The sequence below is a fragment of the Pleurodeles waltl genome, chromosome 1_2, assembly GCF_031143425.1.
Source record: "Pleurodeles waltl isolate 20211129_DDA chromosome 1_2, aPleWal1.hap1.20221129, whole genome shotgun sequence".
In the NCBI taxonomy this organism is placed as follows: domain Eukaryota; kingdom Metazoa; phylum Chordata; class Amphibia; order Caudata; family Salamandridae; genus Pleurodeles; species Pleurodeles waltl.
In genome coordinates, this window is record NC_090437.1 from 670,036,042 (window position 1) to 670,057,858 (window position 21,817).

A 21,817-nucleotide genomic window follows, 5' to 3' on the forward strand; every position below is an offset into this window, starting at 1 on the left:
TGTTTTTGTCCTATGTGAAGAAAATATTTTTCTCCATGAAGCAAGCCTTTCCACTACTCCCACACTAAGGGGGTCATTATGAGTTTGGCGGACGGAAAAGGCTGTCCGCCAAACTCCCGCAGTCAAGTTACCGCCAGTGCAGTCCCTTTCCCGCAGGCCCCATTATGCGTTTCCTGCTGGTCCAGCGGGAAATAGCCCATAACATTGATGCCGGCTCATAATTGAGCCTGTGACAATGCTGCGGTGCGTAGGGTGTACCAGCGCCTGTCGCTCTTTTCACTGTCTGGATCTGTTGGGTCAAAAATCTGAAAAGTATTTCAAAAGATCTGCTATTATAGACACTGTCAGCATAGGTCCAATTTTGACAAGGCTAAGAAGTGAAAGTTGCACATCTATCAAAGTCGGGTCTCACTGGAAGAAACATTGCCAATACCTGGTACCCACTTTGTGCTACATGGAGCAGTATTGCCTACTTCACCCTAAGCACACCCGCATGAATTACTCATTTTGGTACCAGGAGCATGGTACTTTTTAGCAGGGCAATGCCACAAGCTATGACCTGTGCCCAAAGCCCAGTTAACATAGCCATGCCCAACAATTACTGCAGGGAAGATTAAAGTGGATGGACTATAAACATGGAGGTTCTATGTTACCATAACTAACCACAAACTTTGAAACACAATTTTTTTTATTATTCCCAACGTAACACAGAGCGCAGCACTAACCACAGTGGTTCCTAAAATTCCTTCTGGAAGATCCCAACCCACTTTCTTAAATTGTTTTTAAATACTATGTAGTTCTACCCAACAGTATGTGCCTAATGTTCCTATGGATGCACCATCTGCCACAATTTGATTTAAGTAAAATGTCCTTAGAAAGTATCTTAGTCCATTGTAGTCTTTAAATTCTATTAAATTCTGACCAGGCTTTATAGCAAAGCGTGTGCTACTTCTCATAACATTTAAAAATATATTCTAAGAAATGTCATGTTGCTAGACTTCAAACTGAAACCTTTGACCCCACACTGGAAACTGCTGACAAATGTGTTGGGCATCCATTGAGCACATCGCGCAGGACTGTTTCTGAGACAAATTGTGTACTGTCTTTGATGATCTGCCAGACCTAAAGACATAGGTGGTAGTGGGTACTGTGCTGGTCACTGCAGGATGCTGACTGGAGGGCCAATATATTGCACACTGCTGTTAAAAGAAGGAAGGTGATATTTGGAGAAGCAATATTTTTGTTCTTTCCTGACCTGAACTCAGAAACGCTATCTATGAAACAGACCCTTATCATACATAAACAGCAAGGGACAACAGGGGATCAATTTGCTTCCTTGTCAGGCTCAGAGTGGACTATGAGAGGAAGTTGTTTGCGTTCTCATATCAAGAAATCCATGGTTAGTCTTTCTGCTGTACCTCTACCTGAAAAGTGTGTGCTGTAGTGTTACAAATCTTTTGCATTGATGTTGGAGTGAGGGCAGCTTATTTATCAGAGGACCAGAGTCCTACTCAGGGAGGGAGCTACTAGGTGGGAGATGGTTTAGTTCTGTTAGAATGTTGCACTTCCCTTTATATTCAGATACAGAGTACCATCTGCCTTTCCCTCAGTGGGGACAGTCGGCCTACTGGGATAAGTTTTGGAGTCTGGTGTGGTGCATGGCTTATTATTTCGATGTGGGGGTCTTATTGATCAAGTATACTGAAAGTCTGTGTACTCTTTTAGCTAAGTGTAATCACTTTCATGATTTGTTTTGCAGCGTCTCTTTAATTAAAAAAATTTAATCTTAAAATGCACCATTTGCCAAATATTTCCCAGAAATACACTAGAAGGTACCCCCAAAATTGAGTACTATGAAAAGTTCACAATTCACAAATGTCAGTCACATTGATGCTATTTTGCCATAATTAGTTCCTGACTTAATGTAGTTCAAGCTCGTCTGCGTCTGGAGAAAGAATAGCCATATGCATACCCCTGAAATGTTATACTTTAGGAAAAGCATTATCTTCTTCCATGCCCAATTTATGGCCAATAGAAATTCTAACATCCCTGGCATGGCTCTGATTGTTGCGAACGAGGATAGAAGCTTGTTTTTCTGACTTGTGTTATGTTGGTGCAGCCTATGCTGATCCCTTGTTACGCTTGTAAAAGGCTGGCTCCAGGTGCTGCAGGGTTGTGCCCAGAGATCTTTGGGAAGATCCAAAAGGCCACATCCAATGTCTGTGCTGACAATCAACTCACAAAAAAAACTATTTGCGTTCCTAACTGTGACCAAAAAGGATCAACTGAGAAATCCGACTCAAGGGTTGACCTCAGCAAATCAGGCTGCTAGCCTCATTATGAAATCTGTTGTATTCCAAAACAATGAAGTAAGCGGTTGACAAGAAAATGTGCAAAAAATGGCACAGTTTGAAAAAAAATGAAAAGTAACATGTACAAAGTTCTATCTCCAATAACGGGTAGTGGGTTCGTCATCATCCACTACGGGAGTCTGTTTGTGAGCAGGTCTTCATCCGGAATGTGTACCACTTGTTTTGCCCCAAACAAGTCTATTGTGAAGATCTGCATTCTGTATACAGATGAGATGACTTGAGTATGGGCATCAAATCATTATATATGACTTTTCAAATACATGTTGCCTTGAAGCCAATTATAAGGTTAGTATTGGTTAACACGAGGTCTCACAATGGTTCTCCATGATAATGTGATGCTCAATTAAGGTGACTAAGGTGTGAAGTGGAACTGATTCTCCTGGCTGAAGATGGTGTCAGAGTTGTGTGAGTGACTTTGATTAATGTTTGTGACTCATTGTGAAACAAACCCTTAAGCCAGCTGTGATAGAAGTCGTAGTCTTAATGCTAAAAAGCCTCCTCTTCTGTCAGTATAACATATGACTTACTCTCTGCAAATAGGCACCATCTCCATCATAAGCTGGTGATGCAATCAGTGCTTGATGGCAAAGCTGACTGAGATGCTAAGGCAGCAGAGGGTGTATGGAGACATGTCTTGATGTGGGGCATAGTGTGCAATGTTCTTGGTCAGAGTTTAGCCCCCTTTAGCAACACATATTGCTCTGACCTGGTAGTCTTGCTAAATAGGGCAAGCGATAGCTAGAACCTTTATTGCCAATTTGCTCCTAGAACATACTATGTTCTTTGGTGACAATATTAGATCTATGAGGTCCGAAGTGGAAATATCAAGTGCACTTGTTTGAAGATGGTGTTAAAGACTTTTATGCATTTAGAATTTTTGCGGGTTATTAACAATTTGCAGTATGCATTTACACACACCATTTTACATCTACAGACTGATTTAATGCAATTTCGTTTGCAACAAGTTTTCTAGGATGAGTAGAAGCGTATTTTCTAATATGTTTTAGTTAGGCCACATTTATGTGTAAAACACAATTTTAACCAAGATGACTGTCATCTCTGTCACTCATTCAGTGCTTATCCCCCACCCACGCAAATCCTCTCCCCACAAAATCCAAAAACAGTAATTAATTTAGTTATTTCCGCAGTTGTCATTGTGTTGTTCCTGATGAACCATCCCCATTTCTGCTGTAAATTGCAACATGTTTTGTCTTAATTCTGCTACTTCACTGAGATCTATTTATTCAAATACAAATGTATTGTTGATGTATCATATTCTCTTACATCTCCAAAAGACATTAGCATAGAAGGTGTATAATAATTATTCACAACGTAGGTAATTCCTTAGATCACTGGTTCCCAACCTGTGGTCCGGGGACCCCTGGGGGTCTGCAAAGCCCCCTCGGGGGGTCTGCAACTGCTTAGAAAATGAAATAATATTAACAGATTAGGTCCTCAGCTTTCAGTAATGACTCAGTGGGTCGGGCTGCGGGTTCGAATTATGATTCAGTGGGGGTCCCGGGGATAAAAGGGGGTCTGCAGATGTCAAAAGGTTGGGAACCACAGTCTTAGATGTTGAGGCAGTGTGACCTTTATTTTTCATGTGCTCTGATTTGCAGAGGAAATTATACGTTTGCTCGCACCATGATGAATCTGCAGAAGTACTGATTTAATATTCAAGAATAATGTATAAAAAACATGATTTTGTAAAAGATTTTCTGCTAGGGATGCTGTCCATTTTTCTATTTATTTCACTGCCCCTTTGGAAATGTTCGAATAACTTCTGCTTTTTACATACTCTGTATAAATCTGCATTTGATAGCCTTAATGGCATTGACTTTGTACAGCTTTAGTTATGAATTTTGTAATAAAACCCTTTAACATTTCATGGATCTAGAACTCGGTTATTGAGTGGATCCAAATTATTCAATGAATTGTACTTCTCGTGATTTAAAAGTTTTTGGAGGTGCCTTAATGTCAGAACACATTGCCTCGTGAAACCAAGGTCTAACACTGTCTCTGATCCAGGTGAATGTGGGAGCTCTGACTAAGATATAATTGGAGGGGTCATGAGTTTGGCATGCAGTGTTTTGCTCCCACACTGGCACCTCCCAGGCCTCCTAGTTATGCCTCTTCCATTACTCATTTCAAAGTTCCTCGTCTGAATTTAAAATGCCTCCGTGCGGAACTCTGTAATGCTGCTCTAGAGTCTTCATCTAGGCTACATGAATACTAATCTCAAATTTACGATTACAACCAGGTGAACGCAATCAATGTAAAAGCTAGTTTAGAAAAAAAGTTATATACTGCAAATTACTGCTTACTTTTGCACCAGAAGGTGTCCATTTGAATGAATATGAAAAGGAAATATATTCAGCACACAAGACCCATTTAGAGGAGAAGATACTTTAAATGAAATTTGTTTGAAAAACTGGGAAAGTAACAGTGTAAATCATGTTGTAGTAAGAATCATGTATTAAGTAAACTATATACCACATAAATTTACTAACAATGTGTCAGTAGGGCAGTGTGTGAATTAATATGTTGTCTGTTCTTTTCTGAATTTGTTTCAGCGTCAAGCACTGTTAGTATAGGCTGTAACATGCACTCAAGCTGCCATCTAGAATCATTTTCACATTGCGTGCTTTTATTTATACTGCTTACTATCCGGGTCGTACTGTATTAAAAACCCCATCTAAATTAAATCAAACGTGTCATTGTAAAGACGTGTTTGAATGGACTGGCAGTTTTCCATATTTTGCTATGTTGTGATTTTAGGTAATTTGGGTCAGTGACGTTGGTTGTGCGGGGAGATGTCAAAACCCGCTACTAAACACTAAACCTGTCACTACTTTTTAACATTTATTTGCACCATGGTAGGCTTACATTTAAAATGTCAAACTCTGTGCACTGTGCCTAGACAGCGGCTCGTCTTTTACGTACGAATTATGTTTATTTTTAGTTACGTTAATGATTTAGCACTCAAGCTAGGAGTAATAGCTTAGATGCATAATTTTGGTCGCTAATTGGCTGACAACAATCAGGGTAAAGTTACACGGGAGTCTTGAAAATCATATAGGCACGGGGCAGAAAAATGTGGGCAAACCTTGGAAAACAGCGAAGAAATACTAAAGTGTGCGGAAGGCGGTGTAGGGACAAAACCCTGAGCCAAGTGGAGCCCGGAGCTGGGCTCTCGGGACACTTCCAGGCGGGGGACGAGCGGCGCTGTCGTGCTCGCTGGGTAGCGGAGTGTGCGTCTCTGGGCGCTTCCCGGCCGGGGACTCCCGCAGGAGCGGCCCTTCCCGGGAAAACCAGGAGCGAAGCGCAGGGAAAAGCGAGGGAACTTGCAGAGGATCCCTGCGGCGGCGAGGCGCTGCCGTGCTCTGGCAGCAGGAGGAGGAGGCGGAGGCTGTGGTGTTGGAGGCTGGGCGGCCCCGACTCCCTGACGCCAGACAGACCAGATCAATCCAGAGAGGAGGAGGGACTCGGAGCTCCTGCATGTGTGTGCGGGGAGGAGCGGGCACCGGAGAGCGACGGCGGCTGGAGGGGGTGCACCACACCGGGACAAGCACGGTAAGCCCCCACCTTCATTTACTCCTCGTGCCCTTTTACACACACACGTCCCGGCCCACGTTTTGGACACCGGACTTTTGGGAAGGTCCTAGCCGGGCATGATGGCGCCCCTCAGGGGGAGAGTGACGGGCCGGCGAGGGGTTTGTGTTTCTTCCCGGTCCTGTGCCCCCTCATCTCTGGGCTTTAGGCTTGGCGGGGTGTTTTGCGCTCCGGCCTCCCCGCTGCTCCGCTGGAGTGAACACACAAACAAGGCACGAAGAAAGTTGCAACTTTTCTTGGAGCAAAGCTGTGGGCCGGGGGCGTCGTGATACCGATTGCCCCATCCCTTTCGTAGTTTGTTTTCGGTCTCCTCGCCCTACCAGGTGAAAACCTCCTGTTCGCTGCGGAGGCTCTGTGTTTGTGTGATTTTGTCGCGGACGCCGCAGTGTTTTTACAGCAACAAAGAGTGAGGCTTTGACTTAAGCGAAGGCAATCACTGTACGTAGCAACCGAGAGCCAACACTAGGAGTGTATCACTTCGCAACACATAAGGACTTGGTGAGGCCTGTAAGCTCTTTCAGACGTATAAAGTGATCTATCAACCGGTGCAGGCCTTGGCTTTGAAAGCGGTTACCAGGCACGTTACTTGCAATAAGTACGTGTGTGAGCAGGGAAGATAACAGAGCAGGGCAAGTGACTCAGAGTGCGCCTCTTCAAAGGTAGAGCCTTGTCCGTTTCTCTCGTCGCTCCTTAATCAGTTAGTTTAAAGCGCTTTATGGCTGTTTCCCGTGCTGTGCAGCAGCGGAGGCGGTGAAGTTGAGTGACTGTTTTAGTGCTGGATCCAGCGCGGAGGGAGGGAGCACGTTAGCAGCAGGAAGTGCGGTCCTTGAAGGATGCTTTTGAATGAATGGCAGTTGTTTCTTGTGTCCACCAAGTTCTTTAAATTGTAGGACTGACCGTGGATCCGGCTTGTTTCTAGGGGGTGCAGGAAGCGGGCCACATTTGTGGGATTCCTTACTCTCTGTGCGCTCAAAGAAGCGCCAGGGTTTCCACTTGGAAATGCTTTGGGCCAATATATTTGTTTAAGACGTTTAACGAAGAGCAAAGCAACAGGGTTAATTCAATCGACAAATAACGAACATTGACACTTGAAAAATAGGCTCTAGTGCATCTGTCAGTTCTCTTTAAATCCCCTGCCCTCTCCCCTCCTTCCCACTGCGTCGACACTAAAACGATAAAGGTATTGACACAAGAGCGAGAGTATCACTCTCGGTGTTATTGCAAGCAAGGGTGAAAGTGCCAGCCCTTGTGCTGACACCTACCGGTTCTTTTCGTGGACAGTTTATTCGTGCCGATGGCGTGTGGTGGAGGTGGCTTTGGCTGACAGCTCACGTGGACCGCGTTGCCTCTGCAGGGCCCAGCGCGCATCCTTCTCGTTATCCCGCAGCCCCCAGGGAGGATCACATCCAGGCGGGATTAGGTTACCCCGGAGGCTGGGATTTGCCCTTGCTCTGCCTGTTGACCCTTCCAGCCCTCTGGTGTGTAATACTCGTTTTAGCAGACTTTCACTCTTGCCTGGCATCATTAATCGTTCTGCCTATTTAATTTACATCGTTCTGGGCATTTAAGGTTTAAGGAGCCACCCCCCTCTTCCCAAAAGGTGGATGTTTCGGAGTTCCACTGACAGCAGGATATGTCGGGGTGCATTTAAAAAGAGAGGCGTTTTGTGGTTATCCATGCATTATCCTGTGATCACTTTTACATTGAAGCAAAAATAGTTTTGACACTATATTCAGCTGCTATCTACAATTGGTGTCCCCTTATACTCATTAGTCTTTGAAATGGGCACTCAACCGTGTGTGCACCAGGCGTAAACATAATTTAATGTATATTTTTTCCCTCCGGGATCACATCAGTAATGTCTAACGTCAGAGTTTTGTGTAGCGCTTACATTCATCAAGGGGGTAGTGCTTTTTTTGCGGGGACATTATGGTACAGGATACTGCTATAACTTCTGCAGCAGTCCTCATTAAACGAGGGCTCCTAGCCATTCTCTTAATTTCCTGTTTTCATCTAAAATCCATAACACTGGTTTGCTCATTTGGCCGTTCCTTTGCTTTCTTAGTCTTGCTCAGTGCCCTGGAATTTGTGACATTATCAAAGTGCTCCTATCTAAGTATGTTTGACTGTCTTTCCTTTTTAGACCTGTGATAATACTTGATATGTTATCTATTTGGCATACATTTACCGCATCATCTGCCATTGGTATAGCATTGCATTTCTTTTGGTGACTTTCAAACCACTTTGAAGTGTTTACTGCAGGCTGTTGTTACTTATGCAAATGATGATGCCTCTGTTTCAATGAGTTGTAAGAAGGGGGCACTTGAATTATGTGGCGGGGAGCACTAGATTATGCGACAGGGTAGACTGTGCAGGAAGAAAAGGTCAATTATGCGGCATATATTTTAGTAGTATTACTTCATTATTTTGCAATTTTTATACATGCTAATAATGTCTATGCAAAGAGTTCACCTCAGTACCAGTTTATCAACCAAATACAGAAATAAGAAACCGAAAGGTGACCAGTTAACCTCCGCATAGGACCTCCAATGCGCTGCCACTTTTTAAGCAACTTTTGATCCGTTTAAGATAGAAGAATTTTGGGGAGGTAGAATCTGTAAATTATACAGCAGATCATGGCTTGTGCGGCACATCCTTAATAACGTGATAAAATATCCTCGGTTGCAAAATCACATAATCCCAGTGACCCTACTTGTAGGTGAACAGTCTTGTTGCTTCATGGGTGAGACAGGGTGGTTGTACTGAATCATTTGCACATCCCCAAGAATGATTGGAGCGCCTGTTGCCCAGCAGAAGTGTATGTAAGGCAGTGAGTGACAAGGAGTGCTGGTTGGTGCTGTAAAAGCCAATTAAAGTGTATTTGGGCAGTGCTAGGTGCATGCCAGGAATTCTGCCTTACTGTGGTAATTTGTCTAATAGAGCAGGTTGTTGCCCGATGGAAAGTACTCTTGTGATAAGTAGCGTCTGGGCGCTGTACATGATCTGTAGACCTGTCCATACCTTTCTTTTGTGCTATTACAGACAGGTAACAGCCACATGGAAATCAGTCTTGACACTGCGCCAAATAGGACTGCCCAACCTAGCTGAAAGTCAGTGCACCCCTGGAATGGAACCAGCAGCCTTGCTTCTTGGTTCGAGGAAGCACTAGATATCGGACACTGGGCCCTCACCGTTCAATAAAGATTTCTGAAAGGATGCGATAGCTGTGTGTCTTGTTCATTTGCACAATATATAAGAGACATACAGATGGTATACGTTAGCCGTGGGTTGTAATGTGTATATAGGAAGGTAACATTGCACACGCAGACAGCCAGACGTAGGCAAGGATGCTTGTGTCTGAATCTCAGCACCCCTTAACAGAGGAGCAGGTCTTACCTGATTATCATTATTTTACTAGTGAATGAGTTAAAAATACACTCGGGTTTTGAGTGCACGAATCCCCTTTGTCTCATGTAATTACCCTGTGCTACTAGGCAGGCCTGCGCCGAACTGTGACATCATGTGCACAAAGGCCTGGATAAGAGGGCCCAGCTTGTACAATCGGACGAAGCTAATGGAGGCATTTTTCTAGCCATTCTAAATAATGTAGGATGCGTATAATGCGGCGTCCCACGGGGCTGCAGAGAAAGCACCATTACCAGCCTTTTCAAGCTGCCTGAGATCTTAAATTGATTTACAGCACTGAACTCGTGCAAAATGATACATGGAGATGACTGGGGGTCAGCCTGTAAAAGTCCATGATGCGACTGCGTTAGCACAGCCCTTGCAATTAAACCGTATTATAGGCCGGCACCGTGACCGTGTCCATTAAGCCGAGTAGTGCAACCTAATTAATTTGTACGAGTCCAACAGAAAGCGCACCTCCTCCACGTGGAACCTGAATAGTAAGGAGCTACCAATCGTTACTGAAACTGTATGTCGTCACTTCCTGTAGCTAGTAAAGCACTTGCTCATTGGGTGGTTAGATCAGACCATGTGCCTACTAGTAAACATTTTAAGTGACTCCGTAAGATATCGACGTTACTGGTGTGTATACGATTGCACGTGGTGATTTAGACTTATTTAAAAAAAACAAAAAACATTTTTGTGGACCCTTTAGGCTGCTGTGTTTCTGAGTTACATGTTGTCAAGTTATACGTGATGGTTGGGGCCAGGGAACAGCAGTGGATTAATATGACACAACACAAGCAATGTATGGTTCTGCAGTGACCAGTTGCTATGGTAATTCCCGGACATGACTAATAAGCGTCTGTCTTTACATACAAGTACTGTTTTTCAAAGAGAACCAACTTTCAGTGACACGGGGAAGCTGGTATAGAAAGTGAGCTATTGGCCCTAATTCGGACACGTGAAATAGCCTCTCCATTTGTTAGGGTAGTAAAAGGTATCTACAAATGAGTTGAAATACACACCTCCCTCCCCCCAACAAGACGGCCAAGTCGGACACTCCTTTCGAAGGGTTGTTCCAGTCCACGAGGGTTGCAGTTAGGCGTTTAAAACAAGTATAAATTGTGTAAATGCTTTCAGTTTAGCGTCATTGTTTATAGTTACTTTGTGGCTGCCGCCTTCGAGGGCTGGAAACGGGCCCTTGTTACTTTGGAAAGTGCGTCACAGGAGCGTTCCTTCTGGCCTTGTGATGGACTCCTGTCCGCTCCTGCGTCACTCTCATAGCAGTGGGGTTCATAGTACCCCAGATTGCAGAGGTACCTGCAGACGTCGACCATAGGGCACTATTGGCTCCAGATGAAAAGGAGTGTCCCAGTCGGATTTCGCCAGAAGCGCTGCAGTCGTTTACCCCCCTTAAAGATATTTTGTTTATTGAGGAGGAATCCTAGATTGATGTCAGCACGTGTAGCCATGAGACAGTCTGGGCTCTGCGGGTTCTGCTAGTCCACGCCTTACGTAAAGCCTCATGCTTAGACGTGACACCCGTTGATGCATACCTTAAATAAAGGCAAAATGTGGGAGTACCTGGATGAATGAATGGTTGTTTTCAAACGTAGTGGGGAAACATTTAGGCTCGTGTAACTTCCTGTTGCACATAGCGCTTTTTATAGCATTTTTATCGTTTCGATATGTTTTACATGGCGCATGTTACTATTGCTCATTTCAGTGGGACCTATTGTGCCTCCCTCTGAAGAGGGAAAGGCTCACCCATCACTGGGATTCATACTTGTTGCTCACCGGCCGCCCACGGATGCCAACAGCCGTTGGTTCACACACTGAGGTGCCCGGGTGAGGGTAGTCAACGTCTGAGGAGCTATTGCTGCTGATGTAGACTTGCATAGCTTTTAGATGGCATTTTAATTGGTGCAAATTGGGGACATTTTCGCGTGAGATGACCTTGAGATGTAGGCTAGGTACACAAGTCCATGAGTGAGTAAAGTGTTAAAAAAAAAAAAAAAAGCAAATTCGGATAAACTGTGTTTTTCAGGGCGCACATGTGCAGCCATTACATTTGATAAAGTGGATACGTGCAAGCTGTGGTCGTCGATTACAAAAAATGTGCTTGGTGCGAGCGGAGAATCCAAACCATCTGTAGCAATCAACTTCTGATGTGCTTTACGTAATGCCGGATAAATATAATTTCATTCCGTACTAAAGCGGAATCTCCCAATTAACTTTACGGAGCTTTTGTTGTATATTAGCTCTTGCGAAGGCGAAATTGCGCTGTGCCGAAGTGCATCTGCTTTCGAACGAATTGTGTTGCCTTAAATGATTTATGTCTTCAATATCTCAAAGTAAAATCGTCCTGCGAACTGTGCTGGCCAGCTGCTCCCTGTGCCGAAATCGAATCAAATGTTCTTCTCGTGCCTCCACAACATAATACGCTCTTATCTAAAGCATTTCATATACAGGAAGAACTCTAGAAAGCAGGCACTATCTAGGTTCTCGTCCGTGTTTGCAGGGAATGCTGTTGAGATCAGAAGGAATGCCGGACAAGAAGGTGACGTTTTGACCTTGTTCGTTGACCCGGAGGTGCCCCGGGGGAGGGCGGCTTAGCAACTGGTAGGAAGGAGCTTGACAGTGCTGCAGACTTGGGCTCAGTGCTGAGGGTGGGGCCGGCGGTGGGTTGCAGAGGAGGGCAATCAGCAAGTAACGATCGGACAGGGAGAGGGATTACTATACACGTTTACAAAGAGTAACTGCGCCCTTGACTACTTAAAACTTTGGTTGTGAAAGGGATCTTGTCATGTGATTTACTCTACACGCTCAAGTTTTTGGACTGTGAAGTGTCTAAATCGTGTTATGGTTTTTGCAAACGAAAACTAAGGGGTCGTCGCACCTTCACTAGTCTCATTTTTATTAGAGGGATTGCACTTTCTTTCAATAAGTGACCAACTAATATTCCAATTTCTCTCAAGAGTGAGAATGAACCTGTCGGTCCTATGTTTGGATAAGTCACTCCATTCTGTTACAGCACTGCTGTAGCGATCCTGCCTTCCTATACCTCGAAGTTGATGGCTGTGCCAGAGAAGCATTTGGCGTCTGGCATGGATGATACCTCAGTTTGTCTTCAAGGGCTTTTCTGCCCTTGTTGAAAAGCCATTGTAAAAGAACAAGTGATGGAAGTAATGCTGAACAATGTCAAACATTCACCCCCAGTACAGAGATCTGGGCCTAAATCCATGCTTTTTTTTGCAGCCCATGCCATTCCAGTTTGCCATATGCAGGGTTAAGACTGATTTGCATATGGCTGGGTCCAAACTGGGGTGGCATAGTGAGCAAAAGAACGATGGATTAAAGCCAGATCTGTGACTGGGGGGTGAGTGTTTGCATTGTTCAGCACTCCGTCCATCATCCTTTTGTGTTAGAAAAGCCATTGTAGCCACTGATTTAACACGGAGCAAGTGCTAGATTTATGTTTCATGAATTCACGATTTTTGATCTCCCAGTAATGGCAGCATTGCTTAATTTAGTCGTCAAAGTCATCCAAAGTGATTTGTTCTACCTGTGCTGAAGTTGGGTACATGGTCTACCGCAAAAAAGTGGTGTAGACAAGCATCCAGAACTATATTCCGAGATGCAAAATTAAGGTATAAAGAGACATCTGTAGTTGTAGTATTTAGGATAGCTTGTGGGAACGCGCAGGTTATTGCATGTTGTTTCACGTGGAGTCCAGCATTTTGAGATGCGTGTGCAAGACTTATGACGAAATTTGAGTTGTGCACAGTAAGTCGTGTGCTTGAGACCGACATAAGTTGATGATCGCGGGCTCCATAGGCAAGAAACTCATCTACTGCATGTAGCAGGAAATTAAAGGGGGTCTTAGTATGAGGCATGTTACTGCACATGGACATGCTGGTCAGAGTTTACCAACTCGCCTTACACTGCTGCGCAGGAGGGTATTATTGCTTGTGCATGCTGGTGCTGTGTTGTGCCACGTATCGCGTGCCCCGCATTTGTGCAGCAGTGTATTCAGCAGCTATGTGCTGAAGGGTACCAACCAGTAACAAGGCAGCAGTCAGGGTTTTATTGTTTGTTGGTCATACTAAGTAGAGTTTTCAAGAAGAAGTAAAGAGTGAAAAATAATTAAATAATCTCTAGAAATGTGTTTATGTGTAGACTCAAAAACTGAAGGTTAAAAAAGAAAAAAAAAACTTGAAGTAATACCAGTCCACTGATACTCAAAGTACGGCCCGGGTGCCGCGTGCGGCCCCTCTATCTTTTACATGCGGCCCCCAGGTCTAAAGCAACACTGGGCTACCATTTTCTTGAATCAGCACTAACATTGACCAAGAAGTTAAATAAAGAAACAAGCCTTTATGTAAAGGTTAACTGAAGTTAAAGTAAAGTAACTAGGTTATCCTGCACTGTTTAAATTCAGAAACACCTTTATTTTTAAAGACCTCTTGCTTCAAAAGGTAAAAATATGATAACATTTGTTTAAAATTCAGAAAGTGTATTTCATTAACATATATTCCCTTTCACCCTCGTACATCACATTTAGTGCGTTGAGAACTATTTTTGTTTTTTTTAAGCGATAGTTTTCAAACACGAGTTCACATTCATTTTTTTCCCCATCCTAACAACAGTGTCAGTGAGCTAAAATGCAAGTCACTTGTTAGTGCACTCTTTGGGCTGGGTTCCTCTTCTACTCGAACAACATTAGAGCTTATTAAATCAAACACAGGAGAAGGTTTTGCACATCTTGAAGTCATGTATTTCAACATCCTTTTATATGTGATACTGAAGAAAAAAGGGGAAAGTGGAACAAAACAATTGCCTAGGATCACACAATTGGGTGAAGTGGGGGCAACTGGGATTAATTACAGGTGTTCTGGTTTCACATTTTGCAGTTCAGCAGCTGTATATGTTTTGCTTCCAGTACACCCACCTTACTGGCCCCACCCCTTGGAACTTTCTCCTCCTGAGTGCCACACTGCTGGCATTAATGCGGTCTTCGGTCACATCACAGGCAAAACATTTTGGCCCCTGGGAAAATGTTTGTGAGTACCCATTTACTAGACTGTTTCTCTTAAACATATAAATGCGCAGTGATTCAGTTGTCACCTTACCCCGTGTTTGCCTTGTGGCAGTGCTTAATTTGTAAATAAAAATGTGCCGGTGTCCAAAGCTCTCCTCTGAAACTCGCGGCTGCTGCAACTGAATGTGCGAACAGGGAATACTAGGGCAGCGTAATCCTGAAGCCATCTCGTGCCTCTTTAATTCATTTAAAGCCACTCCATGCCCATTCAGCTCACTCTTGCCGCTTTCTACACTCTCCCCTAGTGACGCTTTTTCGTTTTTTTTGTTTTTCTCTTCCTCCATCTTTCCCATATGTCTTTTGCTCGCAGCAAATGCTTGAGGGAGAAGAATAAGTGCCGGTGCTCAGCACTGGAAACAACAAGCGCAAATTAAGCACTGCTTTGTGGCCCCTCCTTTGTTGTCCAAGGGAACCAATTCCCTTTTAGAGTCGTTGAGTGTGTTTTGGGGGTGGTGGTGTATCCTTAAGAATTATATTGCAACTTTGTAAGGTGAACGTCTTGCCAATCTTAAAAAAAAAAAAAATGATTACTCTGAAAATCCCTTTGTCTAGGAGAATAGACATTTGTGAGAAAACAATAGTGTATATGTTAATTCAAAGAGATGAGCAAGTTTTGACTACATTAAGTGCACAATATGGACTAAATGTGTGTGGCTGTTGAAAGCGAGAAGCAGGCTTATGTGGAAATTATTGATAAATGAGTTACTAGTTAAACATTCCTTGCACAGTTACCTTGGGGATTTTGCTACGCACATTTATATGACATCCACTAGACATGCACACAATTTAGTTCCGTGCAGGAAAGGAGAACATGCCAATTTACGAGGTGATGGACATTGCCCACATTGCAAAGTGAACTTGAAGGTGTGCCAGAACTGTAACCGAGAAAAAGGAATGACTGAGATCATGCTTCAGGTAGGAATGATTACCATGGAGGAAAAAAAAGTGGTTTGTGCAGCAAATATACATTCAGAAGATCTTCCTCTGAATAATCTATTTAAGTATGCACTTACACCCATTGCTGAGAGTCTTGAAGTAGAAGATAAAGTAACTATCCTAAAATAATAGGGCTCGTGGCTCCATCTTGATGAATGACTCTCTTCGTATGCAGAGTGGCCAACAGAAATGTTGTATTCTATAGCCATCATAGAGTTGAATAGGAACACCTGGGCTGGTGCTTCCTTTGCTCACTATTGGAGAGATGATGGCATTGGTGTGGTGGGCTAGTGTGTTTGCCTCCATTTGAGTGCCATGAGCTACTGCTGCCCTGGGAGTTCATCCGTTTAACTGCTTTTCTTAATCTGTTTGCTTGCTAGAAGTTTGTTTTTAAAACTAAGATGTTTCAGTGTTTGATGGGTAAACTGTGAAAAGCAGGAGGTTAAGGGCCAGATGTACGACCTTTTGTTTTGCGACTTTCAATTTGAGATCCCTTTGCGAATCGCAAATTGCAAAACAAAATGTACAGCAGTGTTAACCACACTGTTTCCGATTCCCAAATGGGTTGTAAAGGCCCTGCCTCGTGCATATTCATGAGGCTGGTCGCAATTTGCGGCCCATTTGGGAAAGGCCACGCTCACAGGGATGGTGGCTTGCTGGGGTCAGCAGACCACCATGTCTGTAACTGCTTTTCAAAAAAGCAGTAGTTTTTTTAATTTTTTTTAATTTTTTTTAATTTTTTTAGATGCAGCCGGTTTTCCTTAAAGGAAAATGGGATGTATTTCAAAATTGAAAATAACAAGTTTTCTTTTAATTTTTTCAGACTTGTTAGTGGTCTGAAAATTTTTTTTGCTACCATTCACAAAGGGGAAGGGGTCCTCTGTGGACACCTTTCTGTTTGCTGATGGGTTAGCACCAATTTGAAACTTATGTTAACTGTCATTGTTTTGCAACTGCACTCACGGTCACAAAACAATCGTACATCACCCTGGGAGACGCAGCTAGGAAGGGATGCCCTCAGAACGCCCCTTCCTAATTGGGGTTGCAGTCCCTGTTTTGCGAGTCGGTAACTGGATACCAACTCGCAAAATAGGGATGGTACATTGTACAAGGCCATTGTATGGTCGCAAATAGCGATTTTTCATCTTGTGCAACTGCAAAATCGCATCGTACATCTGGCCCAAATGTTTTCAAGATGATATTTTAGTGATGATGGCAATAAGAAGGAACAAGAGCATATTATTTGTAGCTCTGAGTACACCAAAGATGGTTTTGGGGCAGAAGTCAACAAGTAGGGTCATGTTATCAAAAGGTATTCTTGGATTTGGCTGCTGTTTTGGAGACCTAAATGAAAGGGCGAATTAAGGTCACTCCTGGGTTTGTATGCATGTATGGTAGCATTTGTATGGCATACACTCAACCTCAAGTTGAGTGGCTTCTTTCTCCCTCTCTCCACTTAGTTGTGAGCCATCTTTCCTCATCTCTGGGCCTGGGCTTTCCATGCAGCCAGAATTAAGCTGTTGTGATTTACTGTAGTCTGCGGCTATACCCTCTGTCAATTTGATGGACCCCTTGTCATTTATCTACTTGGATGCAAATGTAATACTTATTTTTGCCCCTGACTGTATTTGAAACCCACACTCTTTCTGGGTGCTGAGGGTGGAAAATACTTATCACATCTCCACACTTAAAAAATATTACTCTTCTTATTACACGTGACCCAGTATTTGCATGATCATTTGGTCTTTTTTTTCCTTTTTCTGAGAGCGATGGTTGCAGAGACATGACTTTCCTTCATTTGTACAGATCACTGTGAAGTTACTTCCAAATTTGATATCACTATAGTATATTCCAATCGTTGTAAAATAGTTAGAAATATAGTATTAAAATATTACAGTTGAGAATACAATACAGTACAGTTCTTCAATGGTAGTGGGGGGGGCGTCTAATCAGACTGCAAATTCTCTACATCCTGCATAAGGTAGTCAAAATATATGTCAAACACACTTGCTTTTTTAATTTAACAATTAGTTTGTTTCGGACTACATAAAGGTATTGAAAATTTCAGTCTGCTCTTGGAACACCCAACTAAGAGTTCAGATACTTCCTCTGGAACAAGTAAAGTTTCTTCACATGACTTCTTCTGAGCTATGCTGATGACAGACCCGCTCGGTTCAGCTCTTCGTCATACTTAGAAACACAAATAACAGCCAGCATAGATCTAGACACAATAAATTACGTTTAGAAACTTTGAGTAGCTACAGGAAGCTTCTGATATCCTAATACCGCTAAGAACAAAAAAAATAGGACAAAAGAAAACAAGCACCTTTGGAGAAATACAGAACTAAAAAAGATAAAACAGATTAGAAGCCTGCAACAAACCTGGCTCAAAACAAACCACTATCAAGACAAACTTCACCTACGCAAACATAAGAGTATACAAATCAACACTCAAAAAAGCTAAAAAGGTACTATTCAGACTGAATTCAAAGTGCTGAATGTGTAAATAGAGAATTTTATAAATCGTAAACCTGAAGGCACAGAAGGAATTTTTCCCATTACTCAAGAATTCACAGACAAACTGGCAAACCATTACATAACCAAAGCACACACGTTGGACTCCTTCCTGCTGCTCTTCTGACCCTTGTCCACCCTCAAATTTTCAAGAACATTCTTTTATCTACTCTGCTTGCACTACCAGGAAGAAGAATCTTCAATAATTCTTTACCTACGGGAATCTTTCCAGAAGACCTAAGAAAGGAGTACATAAGCCCACTATTAAAGAAAGCAAACCTGGACCCGCATGATCTTAACACATCACCGCCATACTCCAACACTAATGGACAGCATATCCCTGTGTGTTTAAACATTTACATTTAATTATATGTATGTATCTAGATATGGACTTTCTTTGTGTAAATTTGTATAATAACTATAATTTTAAAATAGAGATAGGGCTGCTAAACAAATGTATATATTAAGGTTAAATATGCGCGCGCACACACACACATACACACATATATATATATTGTAATTGTATTTATATAGCGCTTACTACCCCTTACGAGGCGTCGAAGCCCTTTTCGGCGAGTAGCACGCTACCCTGGAACCCAAAAGGAATTAGGGGTGGATTAGTAAAGGGAAATATGAGTACAGTTTTAGTATTATTATGAGGTAATTTGAGCCGCTGATATGTGAGGTTGTTAGTTGGATTGACTGGAGTAATGGAGGGGTCGAGGAGGGAAGAATCCAGAAGTATTAATTTGGAGTTTATAGTAATAGGATTTAGCCTTGGGATGAATAAAGGGGGGATGGAGGAGGGAAGAGTCAGTGGAAAGGGTTAGGGAGATCATAGTAGCAGGAGGGGTTTTGGGTGAGTTAAACGTGAGATAAATGAGGGAGAATTTAGTAGGGTTGTTTGGGAGATCATGGTAGTAAACTGAGGTTTGGGTGAGTTAGATGTGGATCAGGAGGGAAGAGCGTAGGCAGGGTTATTTAGGAGATGAAAGTAGTAGAATTAATTTGGAGTTTATAGTAATAGGATTTAGCCTTGGGATGAATAAAGGGGGGATGGAGGAGGGAAGAGTCAGTGGAAAGGGTTAGGGAGATCATAGTAGCAGGAGGGGTTTTGGGTGAGTTAAACGTGAGATAAATGAGGGAGAATTTAGTAGGGTTGTTTGGGAGATCATGGTAGTAAACTGAGGTTTGGGTGAGTTAGATGTGGATCAGGAGGGAAGAGCGTAGGCAGGGTTATTTAGGAGATGAAAGTAGTAGAATGGATTTGGGATGAGTCCGAGTGGGAATGGATGATAGATTGATAGAGACATGACATGGTGATGGGTAGACAAAGTAAAGCTTACAAGAGAGTAAAAATATTATATATATATATATATATATATATATATATATATATATATATATATATACACACACATATTTTTGATCACTTTTTATTTAATTTATGTATTCATTTTTAATATATATTTTTCTTAGATTTATTTATAATTAGAATTTTATTTATACATTTTTATCTTATTTTTATTAAATTTTTTCCTCTAGTACAGTTGGACTAGAGTAATAAATAGATATGTACGTACATAGTAAGGAAATATATGTCCAAGGAATATAATAATGGGTATAATATGAGAACAAATGTAGTATTGTATAAACGCAGACTTTCAAGATTTGTAATATCTAAAGTTAATTAATAAGTGTACTTTTCTACCATTTATTTTTCTTTACTCAATTTCTGAATACCCAAATACCTATGATGATAAACATTTGATCAGTGTGATATAAAATGAGAGCAGGGATTCATAAGTATCTAATATAAGGAGCTATGCAATGGCCTATGAACATGTTAAGCATAGAATGACATACACACACACACACATATGTACATACATATACATATTTAAACCGTGAGTAAATATACATTAGTTAAACAGGTTTAAAGACTGTGTGTGGTTTGTTATTGTATAGTAACAATGCATATTTTCTAAAGAATCATTTTTATTTTTTATATATATATATATATATATATATATATATATATATATACACACATAACCAGATAAAAAATATTTATCAACACAAGGCTATGCAGTCCATAGCTGTTTGAATATGGGGGTTTTGAAGGAAAAAGCCAACTCTTGAGTAGTCTTCTGAAGACAAGATAGTTACCTGTGGATCTTATAATTGGGGGTAATGAATTCCATAGTTTGGCTGCTTGAACGGAGAAGGATGTACCACCTATAGTCTTTTATTCATTATATTATTTATTTATATATATATTCTATGCGTAACATGTTTGTAGGTCAGTGCAAAGCCTTATATATGTTTGATTAGATGCTTATGGATCTCTTTTTTTTATTTTTTATCTATCATACCATGTAAATATTATCTTACCTCTTATCTGCAACCACTTTACTATTGAAATATTTAGGAAAAGGTATACTTATAAAAAAAAAAAAATACACAAATTACCTTCAAGTACTGCAGCACTTGAAAAACTGTGTTTATACAATACAACTTTAAATATCAATATATTATTTTCCAAATATATACCCTTTCTATGTAGCCATGTATCTATATATTTATTACTTCCCTCCTACTGTAGGAGAAAAAAACATTCACTCTCTCCAATGCACTACTCTCATCCTGTACCTCTCACAATGCATCCTCTATCTTCACTCTGATACATCCCAAACCTCATTTTACTACTATGATCTCCCTAATCCCTTTCTGCAGACTTTTCCCTCTTCATCACTTCTTTTACTCAAGCCAGACCTCATCCTACTACTATGATCTCCCAATCAATACTTTCTAGGTTCTTCACTCTTCTATCCCTCCATCATTCTATTCAATTCAGCTAACAGTGTCCACCACTCAAATGAACTCATATTTCCTTTTACTGATCCATCACTAATCTTTTTAGGTTCTGGTTTAGCGTGCTACTCGCTGAAAAGTGCTTTGACGCCTCATCACGGATAGCAAGCGCTATATAAATATGATTAGAATACAATTACAATCATTTGGAAAATTCTTCTTTAGTTATCAGCTAGTCCATTAAGGTTTGAAGTCGCTATTAGTAACACATTATTGAAAAAAAATCACACTTTCCTCTTGACATGACTGGCACTCTATTTTCATACTTCATTACCGTACAAAAGTTCTGCAGTTGGAAGTGACAGCACAGTTTCAAACCTTTGCTGAACAAAATTACATTTTGTATCCTTGTCAGGGTGGTTTTCCTCCATGCAGGGGCACTGAAATCCTGTTACAGTTTTAATTTTCTGCAGTTGCAACTTGTAACTCTAAGTCTGTTGTGACAACATTTCCCAAATTGTCTCAGTTTTGAATGTTCCTTTTAGACTCCATTGCGTTAACTTGATTCACATTGCCTGCAGACACCACTCCATTACTACATACAGTGCAATTAGGTTTGAAGAAATGTGACCTTGTCTTTTCCCATTTCCCATGTCTTCCTTGGTCACCCATGCAAAAGTTAAATTATGTTAAGGCACCTTGTACGATGCACAAAGTGTTTTTTAATCCTGGATCTGCCCCTTCAATAAACAGTTTAAGATTTATCCCCTATATCCTGTTAGCCTCACAACTGTTGTTGAATCTACTTTCCCAATTTAACCAAATCCTGGTCAAAAAGAGACTAAAAGCTAAGGGCAGATCCCTTAGTTCATACCAAGGAAAAGGGGTATTTTCCTTCTGTATGTCTTCCTTCTGAACCCCTTAGGTGCTGAGAATGAGGTGGTTACAGCCTCTGCCGTGGCGCTCAGGTGGCAGGGACGTAACCACTTGGTCCTGGACCTGGCCCACAAGGCGAACGATAATGCTCCCACCCCACTCCCCCCATGGGCCGAGATGGCAG

General features: G+C 41.9%; 1 protein-coding gene across 1 annotated transcript in view; it reads left to right on the plus strand.

Annotated features, from left to right (window-relative positions):
* The first annotated feature begins 5,589 nt into the window (after nucleotides 1–5,589).
* SMAD1 (SMAD family member 1) overlaps nucleotides 5,590–21,817 on the plus strand; it is a 182,320-nt gene continuing 166,092 nt past the window's right edge. The window contains exon 1 of the mRNA XM_069242608.1: nucleotides 5,590–5,945. The gene's annotated coding sequence lies outside the window, so the exon portion shown is untranslated. The remainder of the gene's footprint in view (nucleotides 5,946–21,817) is intronic.